Below are 11,873 nucleotides of genomic sequence, written 5' to 3' on the forward strand. Positions count from 1 at the left end.
GGGGACTCTCGTACAGGGGCAGCCGAGAGGGGAGGGGAGCAAGACGGCAAATGGGCGACCATTTGCATAATACATGCATTGATATACAACAAAAGGCACACATTTTAACCCAGAAGTAGGTACATATGCATTTATACTGATGAAGATTTTTTCAATTGTAACATACACATCTCCACTCCCACCTTCCCTGCCCCACTTCCTGGAGCAGAGGACATCCTGTTCTGAGAGTTATGCTTGCCTGCCCTTAGAATACCTTGGTACTTAATGGGAAAGGAGAAACAAAAAATTGCAGAGTTGGGGGGGGGTGTTGTCATGGTAACTGCCTTGCTTGCCAGGCAGGATGCCCAGCAACCAGAGCATCTGGCAGTATCTAAGGGGACATCCTGTGGCCTCTATCCACCTGAGGACTCTGCCTCAGGCATTCAAATAGGCATTTCCGGAAGATTTTTACAATAGGGGCTGGTTTGGCAGCTAGGTGTGGGGCCTGACCTTCATCATGTGCCCTACTTTAAGTGGTACTGCTGACCCCTTTATACATCATACATGCTATTTGCCGAGAGTGGCCTCAAGATAGCACAGAGCTCAACAATTTAAATACCATTATTAAGACCATTACCTTGCCTCTCAGCACCTTGCCAGACACCCTACAAGAAGACACCCTACAATGAGAGTGTATTTTACCTACACAGGCTAGATATGTAGATGAGATGTAGAAAAAATGGTTTTAGTTCACTGTGGTAAAAGATTGGGTACAAAATAGACCACAGGGCACAGTCTTAGGATTCAAGTTCCTTTGAGCAGATTAATACATAGATGAGGTTTTCAGAGTCAATTTCTCTGATGCACTTGCAGACTAGCTAGCTGACTTTTCACTCCAGTGGCCCCACCACCGCCTCCTTTCTCAGTATTCAGGTTTAACCTCTTAGTTTCTGGCTTAAAATGCTCCCAATTCAGTTTGGGCTTTCAGGATTTTCCCCCTAGATTTTTCCCCACTATTTCTTCAGCAATTAGCTGCTCCCAAATTCTCTTTCTACTTGGAGATATAGCCCACCCCTTGGTTATGGTCTCCTGTGATTAATGTTTAGCGTTAAGCCCATAAATCATACAATTAGTCTCTCTGAGTACATTCTTGTATGTGACAACCTAGAAGGAAGGAAAGGTAATAATCCTATATAATAAAGAGCTAATATGCTAATTAGACCTTGCAGACGTCCTTCCGGATGACCTTCTGGATGAAGCCAGTGCTGTGAGGGCCGGCTGGGGCTGCGGAGGGGCTGCAAGGGCTGAGCCCCTTGCACGAATTTTGTGCATTGGGCCTCTAGTAAACAATATAAATAGAAAAAGAGGTATTTCTTTACAATCTTTTACATTTTACTCCTTAAAAAAAATAATTTATGTTATCCCAGGAAAACACAGACTATGGAGAAAAGCCCAAAAAGGAAGTATAATGATGGAGAACTTGTCCTACCAGCTATTAAAATGTATTATAGACCTAAGTAGCTAAAATATATGGCACTGATACAGGAATAAACAAATCCATAGAACAGAAGGCATAACCCAAAGTTAAACTTCAACAATTGTGGTAATTTAATATATGATAAAGGCACCACTTCAAATCCATTGGAAAAAGATGGATTAGTTAGTAAATGGTTTTGCTACAACTGAGTAGTCATTTTTATGAAGGAAAAGGTCAATTCTTCCTCATTTTTTACCCCAAAATAAATTTCAAATTGATTTTTAAAATTAAGTAAAAAGCCATAAAAGCCTTAGAAGAGGAGAAATTTCAAAGTATCTATTAAAATTCAAATGCACATACATTTTTACTCAGGAATTCCAATTTCTAGTATTAACCCCAGAGAAATATTTAAACATGTGCACAAGGAGACATAACAGATATTTTTAACATTGCATTATTGTTTGGAGGGAGACAACTTGGAATCACCCTAAATATCTGCCCATAGGTTAGGGGTCAAATAAATTTTGAGACATCCAAATTACTGACCGTAGTATTCAGTTAAAAAGAGTGGATTGGACTGTATGTACTGATGGGAAAGATATCCAAAGCATATTGTATTATGAATAGTTGCATGACAATACATACAGTACAACACCATTTATGCAAAAGCAAACAAATCAAACTAAACTATAATTTCTGTGTGTGTGTGTGTGTGTGTGTGTGTGTGTGTATACAAAATAGAAGCTTGAGAAAGATGTACATCATTCTTAAAAAGTGACTTCTGGGGATGAACTGGGATAAATGTCTAAAGGACTTTCACCTTATCTGTGGAGTTCAAATTTTTTTCCCACTGTGTAACTCACTTCAATGCCTGCAGCCTATGGGCAGAGGCCAGACAATGGGTCAAGGCCACAGTTTGCTCTGACATGGGGCACTATGAGGAGTTTAATTTTTAAAAATAAAAATGCATGAGTATGTTGTTTTCATAATTAGAAAATAGTAATTAATATATGACTATATAGTCAAATATTAAATAAAAATACTTGGATAAAATATGAGTTATTTATGGTATTGTTATTATTGCATCTTGGGTTGAATAGAGAACATCTTTTTTGAGATAGAGAGACCTTAAAGGAGAAGATTGATTCATCTGACTCCATTTGAGCTTTTGAATGTAAGTAAAGAAATAGAGAAAGAAAAATAACAACCAAAGCAAGATTGAAAGACAAATGACAAGCTGAGAGTACATATTTACAACACAATATATTTTCAATGTATAGTTAATACCATAAAGAGGTAAGTCACACAAAAATGTAAATAATCAATAAATACATAAAAATATATTTAACTTCATTATTGACCGTCCTAAGAAGTTCAAATCAAAACAGTAATGGGGTATTGAATCTCTTATACTGACCAAGGTTATAAAAATGGAACATTTGAAACCACGAAAAAACTGAGGGAAATGTACACTTCCTCACCATGCTTGTAGACATACATGTTTGTTTAGTCTTTTTGGAGAGCAACTTGGCTATTTGACCCAGCTACCACATTTTCAGAAATTTACCCTAAAAAGGTAAGCAGGGAAAAACCTGATACAAGGATGCTTATCATAACTTTATTTATTTATTTATTTATTTATTTATTTATCTTTCCTTCTCCCTTCTTTTGCTTCCTTCCACTAACACTTCTAAGCATCTACTGTGTGCCCAGCATTGCTTTCTTAAAAAGTTTCCAGGCACTGAATTTGTAGGAAGGGGATGGGAAGACCTAACATTTTTAAGCATGCATTGAACCAACGTCATCTCATTTGATCTCACAGTAACCTAGTGAGGTCAGGGCTATTTATTTATTTTTAATCCTCACCCGAGGACATTTTTCCATTGATTATAGAGAGAGTGGAAGGGAGGGGGTGAGACAGAAAGAGAAGCATCAATGTTGGAGAGAGACATCAATTGGTTGCCTCCCACTCACACCTCAACCAGGGCAGGGGATTAAGCCTGCAACTGAGGTACGTGCTCTTGACCAGAATGGAACCTGGGACCCTTTAGTCTGTGGGCCAATGCTCTATCCACTGAGCTAAACCAGCTAGGGCCATAACATTATTTATAATGATAAAAAATGGATACATCAATAGGAGATTAAGTAAATTGTGATAAATGAATATTCATTGGGATATTATGGACCATTAAAAATTATGCATCAGTCTATATTTATTGGCATGAAAAATGACCATGACAAAGTGAAAATAGCAGGTTAAAAATAATATGAGAGAGACACCTTTAAATAGCTGTCCTCTTCTTGTCATTCAAATCTCTACTTAATAGTCCCTCTTCCTGATGAATTCATCTCAGCCTGCCCCACAGTCACCCTCCATAACATACTCCGGATTTTTCTTCATAGCATTTGTCACCACCTGATAAAATTCTATCTTGTTCACTGCTACAGTCCTTGTACCTAGCAAAGTGCTGGACACACAGTAGGCAGTCAATAGATATATTACAGATTGTATGTGTGCATGTGTGCACAGGTGGGAACTTTTAGGATGTTGATTAAAATGTTAATAGTTCTCTCTAAGTGGTCGAATTTTAATTTAAAAATTTTAAATTAATTTTATTGAGGTAACATTGGTTAATAAGTTTATATAAGTTTTGAGTGTACAATTCTATAATACTTCAACTGTATATTGCATTGTGTGTTCACCACCCAAAATTAAGTCTGCTTCTGTCACCATATATTTGACCCACTTTACCCTATTTTACCTCCCCCAACTTTCTATATGGTGGGATTGTAAATGACCAGTTTTACTCCCTTTTAGTACTTTCCTGAGTTTTCTAGTTGGTAATGATGATAATGACGATGATGAAGAAGAAGAAGATGATGATCTAAAAAAAAAAATCATAAAGAAAGAAAAAGAGCCCTAGCTGGTTTGGCTCAGTGGATAGAGTGTCGGCCTGCGGGCTGAAGGGTCCCAGGTTCGATTCCAGTTGAGGGCACATGCCCGGGGTGTAGGCTCGATCCCCAGTAGGGGGCGTGCATGAGGCAGCCGATCAATAATTCTTTCTCTTCATTGATGATGTTATCTCTCTCTCCCTCTCCTTTCCTCTCTGAAATCAATAAAAATATTTTTTAAAAGAATGAAAGAAAGAAAAAGACAGGAAAGAAGGAAGGACGGAAGGAAGAGAGGGAGGGAGGAAAGAAGGAGGAAAGAAAGAAGAAAAATATGAGGCTGAGCAGTGTCTGGAAAAGGAGAAAAACAGCCCTAGCCGGTTTGGCTCAATGGATAGAACATCGGCCTGGGGACCGAAGGGTCCTGGGTTCGATTCCAGTCAAGGGCACATACCTTGGTTGCTAGCTCCTCCCCGGCCCAGGCTCTGGTCTGGGCTCATGCAGGAGGCAACCAATCAATGTGTCTCTCTCACATCGATGTTTCTCTCTGTCTTTCCCTCTCTCTTCCACCCTCTCTGAATATCAATGGAAAAATATCCTTGGGGGAGGATTTAAAAAAAAAAAAAAGGAGCCCTGCCCCACTCCTCTCTCACACATTTCCAAAGTCTCTTCACTCCCTTCCACCACCACCCCAAGCTGTCACCAAATTCCTCAGATTTATGAATTTCCCTTGCTGGACAAGAGCAGTTAGACACTTATTTAGCCCAGCAAGCATGTGTATGTACACACACAGCACAGGTATGGTGCATGCACATACACAGAAAATGGACACACACATGTACACACCCTTACAAGGATCCATACAAGACCATTCAAAGAACACGTAACTGCCATAGAAGACCCATTGTTCCTTATTCAAATAATAAATTTTTCTCTTCACATTAACTTACTCACATTCTTTATTTAAACAATGAGCACACTGCCTGGCAATGTAGTAGGGTCTCAGAAATATGAAATGGGTAAGTGATAACAGTTTCTATGCTTATCTTTGGTTGCCAAAAAATACACAACAAATATGTGTGTATATATCTTTTGGACACAACTGTGATAACTAACTCCTCCTAGATGCTTGATATTTCTCTTCTCTTTTTGAATGTTCTTGTTTTGTTTTGTTTTTTGCTGGATTTGGAGGTTAGGTTTTGTTTTTGTTTTTTAATTTTATTCTGCTACTTTTATAGTATCTTTATTTTATTCTTTAATCTATTTTGGAATTTATTTTTGTATGCAGCAAGAAATGGATAGTAAGTTGTACCAACCTTTGAACAGTTTTCCTGTTCCCCCAGTGAATGCCATCTTCATTTTTTTATGAAATCCCCACATATACATGGATCTGTTCCTTGGTGCCATTGGTCTGCTTGACTATTTCTGCCAAACCACACCTTTAATAACTGTAGTTTTGCAGTGTACTCATTATTCTTTTGCTAAAATTGGCTTGGCTATTCTTAAATGTAGCCCAGAAGAACTTTAGAACCAAGCCTGTCAATTTCCATAAAATTTCTTTGGAACTGTATCACTTTCATAGATCAATCTGAACAGATTTGACATTTTGCAAAACTGAATCATTCCACCCAGGAACATGCTAATTATTCCATTTATTCAGGTCTTCTTTTACATTCCATTGTTAAGATTTATAGCTTTTTCATTTAAATGTTTTCCATGTTTTTCATTATGTTCATCTGAGAGTGTATTTTTAATTGTTGTTGTAAATCCATTTTTCTCATTATTTTTACAGAGTTATAGGAGAACCTTAAGTTTAAATTACCTTAATCTTATATCTTACTGGATGTACTCATTTCATTTGTTCTTAATTGTTTTCCAGTTGAATTTCTTGGATTGCCTAGGTAGGCAATCATATTGTCTGCAAGAAGTCTACTTTAATATCTTCCTTTCCAATATGTGCATACAGCATATATCTTTTCTTGTCTTATTACTCTAGTAGAGTGTTTAGTGGTAGCAATAATGACAGGTCAGAAGGGGTAAAAAGGACATCTTTGCCTTGTTCATGACTTATGAAAATGCTTCTCATATTTCACCAGCTGCTTTTTTATTTCTTTTAAAACGGAACATTCTGTTTTGTGTATCTTGCTATATATACACAAGACCATTTTTTTGGATGTCAATAAAACTTTGATCAAAATACTCAAATTGGCTGTTCAGTGTAGAACACCAACTGAGCTATGTTGGCCTAGATGCTCCTGGTGTGTAATTCAGGAATAGAGGACAGGGTGGCTGAATGTCTCCCCGGGACTCCTTCCTCCCCTCTGACATGTAAAGATATTGTGATGTGATGAACAAAAGATTATGAGTCAGAGGTTTGAGTCCTTACTCTATCATTTACTAACTGTTGACCTAGGACAGTTATCCAACCTCTCTGAATTTCATTTTCTCATCTATCAGATGGAAACAAGGATATCAGATTTGTTGTGGCTATCAAATGGCTATGATAGGAATGACAATATAACTGTTGCTAGGGTAACAACCATTGCTATGGTAGTCAGCACTTTTAATAAATATTGACAGAAGGATTAAGGGACCACTACAGAGTCCAGAATGAAGCCTGGGGCTGCTCTGACCAGATCTGCTGGCCTCTGAGGCAGCTCAGAGCCGTGGAGGCTTGGGCCTCCCATGAGCTATCTGTGACTGGGTGACTTATGTTTATTTCTTGCCGCCAGGACTTGGTCCCAGTAGGATCCACATGCCTCTCTCTGGAATGCCAGCCAGGAGACTTGCTTCAGCTGCTAGTGTGTAGATATTTGTGCCAGCCTGGCCTAGCACAGCAACATTCCTGAGAAGGCCAGACCCCTCTTGGGACTCTCCATTCCAGGGATCCCCCTCCCCCAGGCTGGTTGGGGCCAGCAGGGAAGAACAGCTGATCTCTGCCATCACAACGTACCTGCTTTGTGACTGGTGGGAGGGGAGGGATAGAGGGGTGAACCTTGGGGCATCTGGGGACACTAGGCATGAAATAACTTCAAACTGAGAGCACATGGAAAAGTGTGCACACATGTGTGTACTAATGCCTGGACTAAGATCCATGCTACAACACGTAATGGAAATATGCTGAGATTTGTAGAAAATCTGGATCCTGCTATTCCCTCACTGTGGAACCTTGAGACTTTCCCCCTCACTGTCACATAGAATTAAAGAGGCTGTTGTAAGTATCAGGTGAAACCATACGGATGTGCTTTGTCAGCTGTAAAGCACAGTACACATTATAGGCTGGTCCTGAGTCTGGCCCTTAGGTACTTGGTCACAGGTGTGACCATTGCACAGTTGTGTGTGCAAGACGGACCCTAGAACTTGCCTCTCTGCCTCTGTGTGTCACGGGTAGAAAACCAAAGTGAAAGAGCGAGGGGGTTGGGAAGGTGATCACAGGAATGGAGGATGAGACCCAAAGGTCACCATCAGAGCCTGTGACCCTTCCCCACTTTTCCCATTCATTTCTTCACTTAGTGTCACCCCAGATCTCTCCCCGCAGCAGGATGCAAAAGGACAGAACTGCCTAGAGCCTCCCTGACAAATTCCTGCTGTGTTGCTAAGCAACTTGGCCTTTTCTTCCAGAAAAAGAAATCCAATGTTCAGGGTCTGGCTTTTTAGCTTTTACCTACTTTCCTCTCCCACAACCTCACAGAAACTCAAGGAATTTCTCTGACTCATGGAAGGAGAACTGGGGTGCAGAGTTGGAGGATTAGACTGGTGGGAGATGGTTTGCGCTCACAGGGCAGGTATCCGTTCTGGGCTGGTGGATGCTGGGGGGAATGACAATTATGGAGCAGCCTTTCATGATGGATTCTTTAGGCACATGCTGTGCCCTTGCAGCAAACCAAACCAAACGAGGTGGGTATAATCAACATGTTTATTATTATTATTATTATTGATTTCAGAGAGGAAGGGAGAGGGGTGAGAGAGATAGAAACATCAATGATGAGAGAGAATCATTGATTGGCTGACTCCTGCATGACCCCTACTAGGGATCAAGCCATTTACCAGGGCATATGCCCTTGACCAGAATCAAACAGGGGACCCTTCAGTCCACAGGCTGACACTCTATCCACTGAGCAACACCAGCTAGGGCTGACATCTCCTTTTTATAGATGAAGCCACTGGGATTCAGAGAGAGAGAGAGAGTGTGTAGCTTTCTCAGTTCCATAGGGAGTAGGCAGAGGTTGGGTTCGGATTCATGTCCATCTGGGCTCCTTCTTCTCCACCATGTCATTTGAAATAAATGCAAGCCTCACAGTTGGCCACAAGTCTTCTAAAATGTATTTCTTGCTCTATTATTTGTCTGGAACCCCTGGTGAGTGTTGGAATTGGGAACCTGTCCCTGTTTAAGCTAGGGTATGGGCAGATAGTCCTGCCACTTCCTGCATATCTCAGAATCTCCAGAATCTGCTCATTCCTCCATGAGAGATGATCTATAGGATGGGAATAATACCAGAACCAACTCTAGAGGGTTTTCAGGAGTAAATGAATGTAAAGTTCTTTAAATCATGTCTGGCACATATGTATTCAATAATTATTAGTACTTTTTATATTACTTCAAAAGCTATTTCACATCCTTACTGGGTAAGATAACTCACTGCCTCTGAAATCAGATGGGGCTTAGATTCTGCTCTGCCCTTTCTCACATGTGACTTTAGACTTAAACCCTCCGTGCCTCAGTTTTCTCATCTATAAAATGGGGAAAACCATAATGTCTACTTCAGAAGATTGTTATAAAGATTAAATGTGATGTTGGTGTTAGTTATCGCAATGTTAGTTGCTATAACAAGAAATCCTCCAAATTTCCTGTCATCATCCAATGCATTTTGATGGGTGACTTCTTTCCATATGATGTCCTAGGGACCAGGATCCTTCTCCTAGTATATTGTAGCTCTGTCATCTCTTAGGAACTAGTCTTCCTCTGAATCCAAGTGGCAGAAAGGAAATAAGAGTATGGAGAAGGCAGATCCAATTCTAAATGCTTTGGTCTGGGAGCAACACTTATTGTTTCATTCATATTCCATTAGCAAAAACAAGGAGGGCTGGGCCCAGCCAGCGTAGCTCAGTGGTTGAGCATTGACCTATGAAACAGGTGGTCACAGCTCAAATTCCCAGGCAGGGCACATGCCCGGGTTGCAAGCTTAATCCCAAGTGTGGGGCACGCAGGAGGCAGCTGATCAATGATTCTTTCTCATCATTAATGTTTCTCTCTCTCACTCTCCCTTCTTCTCTAAAAACAAAACAAAACAAAGCAAAACAAAACAAAACAAGGAGGGCTGGGATTTTAGACTCTGTATGGACAATCACTTCTCAGTGGCAACTCTACTGTACAAAATGAGGAGCATGCAACTCAAGGGGAGAGCTAGCTGTGTCCGCCACATTGAGAGAAATAATATTAGGATATTATTTGGGTACTATTAAATGTGAGAATTATGTTAAGTGTTATTGCTAATATTATTTTTATTTAATCCACACAATAACCATGGATGTAAGTGCTACTATTATCCACATTTTGTAGGAGAAAACTAAGTCCTCTAACAATGTAGACATATTCCCAAACTCACACATCTGGTAACTGGCTGAAATCCTATAAATTCTAAATTCAGTAAATTTTCTTGTTACTCCATAAAGAAATGAAGGATGTCCTGAATATAGGGGGCAGAGCCATGCCATGGTGGCTATAACCAGTGAAGAGGGCGGTTCTTGGTGAAGCTTGCCAGTTGAGCCCAGGACAAGGTCTGGATTGGCTAGGAAACATAGGTGTAACCACTCAAGTTTCTTCCCAGGGTACATACATGGTGAGCATCTGATTGGGACTAGTGGGGAAGAGGCAGGTGTTGCTTGGTTTGGGATTTTGTTTGTTTGTTTGTCTAATAATAGAAAACCAAGGTATTTATATAATCATTTAAACCCTATCAGGTAGGTTCTGTTAGTATCATATTCATTTTACAGATGGGCTAATTGTGGCACAAATAAGTAACTTGAGGTCACACAGCTAATAAGTGACAGAACTAGTGCTCAAATCCAGGAAGTCCAGCCCCAGAGCCCTTGCTATGTTGCCTTTTGTTTACAATGAACGCAAAGAAGGAAATAGCAAACAGGATCCAGTGGGAGCGAATTGTCAGAAAGTCACAGTCAATGGGACATTGGGCTACTTTCCTGTGGACATGAGACCCACCATCCCAGGACAGAGGAGTCAGGGAGAAATCCCACTGACCAAACTAGGTAGAAATTGCCACCAAAATCAAGGCACATTCAGATTTGCAGCTCCACACCAGAGTCCAGTGATCTACTCTGAGCTTGTAGGAACACAATTGGGAAAGTGAAGGCTTGCAAAAGACAATGGGCAACAAAACAGCCTCTGCTTTGTTCTTCATCAGCTGAGGGCCCTAACTAAGGACCCTCATAAAACAAGCCATCACCTCATTCATTATAATCAACCATTTCGGCTATGATTAGACAGTTAGACCAAGTACACCTGCAATAGCCAAGCAGCAGGTCACATGTACATGCGAAAGAAGTGCTCCAAGAAGGCCCAGCAGGAGGAGATCTGGTGTGACGGTGAGGACTTGAGCTCTGGGGTGACAGGCTTGGCCAGTCACTTAACTTCTCCAAGCCTCAGTTTCCTCATCTGAAAATAGAGGTAGCCACCTCCACCTGGCAAGGCCGTGGCCAGATAAAGGAGATGCCACTGGAAAGCAATAACACAGGCAGAGCCTGGCACAGAGTCAGGGTCAGTAAGTGGTAGGGCACAGTGGTATTATTAGCAGTGCTACTTGTTATGAATTATAAACAGGATGGGAAACAAGCAGAAGTCAAGTGCATTTTAAAGACACGCTGAAGGAGAGATAAAGGCCAGAGAAGCAGAAGGCCCTAAGAAAAGTACATCACAGCAGCCATTTTATGTCTGCCTATGGTCACAGGAGCTAACGGATGTGAAAGTGTTCTGCAAGCCTCACTGCCCTAGATGGCATCATTGCTCTGTGATTGTGCAGGTCTCAAGCAGTGTGGACATGGACATCCACACACTGTGTGCTACTGGGGCTTTTTAAATTATATTTTTTTATTGATTTCAGAGAGGAAAGGAGAGATAGAAACATCAATGATGAGAGAAAATCATTGATCAGCTGTCTCCTGCATACCCCCTACTAGGGATTGAGCCTGCAATCCGGGAATATGCCCTTGACCAGAATCAAACTTGGGACCCTTCAGTCAGCAGGCTGACTCTCTATCCACTGAGCCAAAACCAGCTAAGGCTAGTTGGGCTTTTGATTCCTTCTGCACATGGAGGCACGTGGAGCTTGGCTGAATGGAGCACGAATTACAGGAGGAGACATGGGTTTGTGTAATCCTAAGGGTTGGGGGAGGGTTTGACATTATAAGCAAGGTTACCAAGGGCCACTGAGGACTATGGAGAAACCAATCAGAGCAAGTCACTAAGGACTCCTTCCCTGGCTCATCTGCTCCCTGGAATACATGAGCCCAC

The sequence above is a fragment of the Myotis brandtii genome, unplaced genomic scaffold (assembly GCF_000412655.1).
Source record: "Myotis brandtii unplaced genomic scaffold, ASM41265v1 scaffold79, whole genome shotgun sequence".
Classification (NCBI taxonomy): Eukaryota; Metazoa; Chordata; class Mammalia; order Chiroptera; family Vespertilionidae; genus Myotis; species Myotis brandtii.